Source organism: Schistocerca gregaria, unplaced genomic scaffold, assembly GCF_023897955.1.
Source record: "Schistocerca gregaria isolate iqSchGreg1 unplaced genomic scaffold, iqSchGreg1.2 ptg000672l, whole genome shotgun sequence".
NCBI classification, from domain to species: Eukaryota; Metazoa; Arthropoda; class Insecta; order Orthoptera; family Acrididae; genus Schistocerca; species Schistocerca gregaria.
In genome coordinates this window covers 5,010-7,500 of record NW_026062055.1, presented here as the reverse complement: position 1 = coordinate 7,500, position 2,491 = coordinate 5,010, and the positions used below count along the sequence as shown (strand labels likewise).

General features: G+C 54.1%; 1 non-coding gene across 1 annotated transcript; it reads right to left on the bottom strand.

The window, feature by feature from the left end:
• Positions 1-242: 242 nt before the first annotated feature.
• Positions 243-2,135, bottom strand: LOC126318558 (small subunit ribosomal RNA). The gene has a single exon (XR_007557375.1). It is a non-coding gene; the product is annotated as a small subunit ribosomal RNA (ribosomal RNA).
• Between the last annotated feature and the right edge of the window lie 356 nt (positions 2,136-2,491).

Genomic DNA, 2,491 nt, shown 5'->3' with positions numbered 1-2,491 from the left:
CGTACGGCTCCACACCGGAGCGGACAGGCACTCGGGCGAACGTCATTCAAAACCGGCGCCAGGCGCCAGGTACCGCAGGCCAGCCGCTCCAGAGCTTCAGCGCTCGTACCACACAACAACAACAACACTTCCGCTAGTTTTGAGAGGCACGCGTGGTTCCGCACGCGGCGCACGGCCACTGCCGTACAGGTAGCGTGTTGCGCGACACGACACGCACATCGAAAGACATGCAGTCTAGTCGGTAATGATCCTTCCGCAGGTTCACCTACGGAAACCTTGTTACGACTTTTACTTCCTCTAAATGATCAAGTTTGGTCATCTTTCCGGTAGCATCGGCAACGACAGAGTCGATGCCGCGTACCAGTCCGAAGACCTCACTAAATCATTCAATCGGTAGTAGCGACGGGCGGTGTGTACAAAGGGCAGGGACGTAATCAACGCGAGCTTATGACTCGCGCTTACTGGGAATTCCTCGTTCATGGGGAACAATTGCAAGCCCCAATCCCTAGCACGAAGGAGGTTCAGCGGGTTACCCCGACCTTTCGGCCTAGGAAGACACGCTGATTCCTTCAGTGTAGCGCGCGTGCGGCCCAGAACATCTAAGGGCATCACAGACCTGTTATTGCTCAATCTCGTGCGGCTAGAAGCCGCCTGTCCCTCTAAGAAGAAAAGTAATCGCTGACAGCACGAAGGATGTCACGCGACTAGTTAGCAGGCTAGAGTCTCGTTCGTTATCGGAATTAACCAGACAAATCGCTCCACCAACTAAGAACGGCCATGCACCACCACCCACCGAATCAAGAAAGAGCTATCAATCTGTCAATCCTTCCGGTGTCCGGGCCTGGTGAGGTTTCCCGTGTTGAGTCAAATTAAGCCGCAGGCTCCACTCCTGGTGGTGCCCTTCCGTCAATTCCTTTAAGTTTCAGCTTTGCAACCATACTTCCCCCGGAACCCAAAAGCTTTGGTTTCCCGGAGGCTGCCCGCCGAGTCATCGGAGGAACTGCGGCGGATCGCTGGCTGGCATCGTTTATGGTTAGAACTAGGGCGGTATCTGATCGCCTTCGAACCTCTAACTTTCGTTCTTGATTAATGAAAACATACTTGGCAAATGCTTTCGCTTCTGTTCGTCTTGCGACGATCCAAGAATTTCACCTCTAACGTCGCAATACGAATGCCCCCGCCTGTCCCTATTAATCATTACCTCGGGTTCCGAAAACCAACAAAATAGAACCGAGGTCCTATTCCATTATTCCATGCACACAGTATTCAGGCGGGCTTGCCTGCTTTAAGCACTCTAATTTGTTCAAAGTAAACGTGCCGGCCCACCGAGACACTCAACAAAGAGCACCCTGGTAGGATTTAAACGGGGTCCGCCTCGGGACGCGAAAGCACCCCTTCGGCTCGCCCCACCGGCAGGACGTCCCACGATACATGCCAGTTAAACACCGACGGGCGGTGAACCAACAGCGTGGGACACAAATCCAACTACGAGCTTTTTAACCGCAACAACTTTAATATACGCTATTGGAGCTGGAATTACCGCGGCTGCTGGCACCAGACTTGCCCTCCAATAGATACTCGTTAAAGGATTTAAAGTGTACTCATTCCGATTACGGGGCCTCGGATGAGTCCCGTATCGTTATTTTTCGTCACTACCTCCCCGTGCCGGGAGTGGGTAATTTGCGCGCCTGCTGCCTTCCTTGGATGTGGTAGCCGTTTCTCAGGCTCCCTCTCCGGAATCGAACCCTGATTCCCCGTTACCCGTTACAACCATGGTAGGCGCAGAACCTACCATCGACAGTTGATAAGGCAGACATTTGAAAGATGCGTCGCCGGTACGAGGACCGTGCGATCAGCCCAAAGTTATTCAGAGTCACCAAGGCAAACGGACCAGACAAGCCAATCCGATTGGTTTTGATCTAATAAAAGCGTCCCTTCCATCTCTGGTCGGGACTCTGTTTGCATGTATTAGCTCTAGAATTACCACAGTTATCCAAGTAACGTGGGTACGATCTAAGGAACCATAACTGATTTAATGAGCCATTCGCGGTTTCACCTTAATGCGGCTTGTACTGAGACATGCATGGCTTAATCTTTGAGACAAGCATATGACTACTGGCAGGATCAACCAGGGAGCTGCGTCAACTAGAGCTGAGCAGCCGGCCGCCCGGGAGTGTGTCCCGGGGGCCCGCGCGAACACGCAAGCGTCCGCTCAATTATTCTGCAAACAGGAGGAGGCCGAGCTCCCCTGCACGATACACCTCGAAACCCTCTCAGGTCCCGGCGGCGCGCAGCGCCGTCCTAGGTACTTGGTCGGTTTCGAGAGAGGCGCAATCGCCCGGAGTTAGGCGAGTAGACGGTTTTAGTGCGAACACCCTTGCTCCCAACTGAGCTTGCCGCTGCCGACAGAGGCCCGGGAGCGTGCTGTCGTGGCATTGCCGGCGGGAGACAACACGCGCCACCTATGGTGACCGGCAGCTCCAACGCCAGC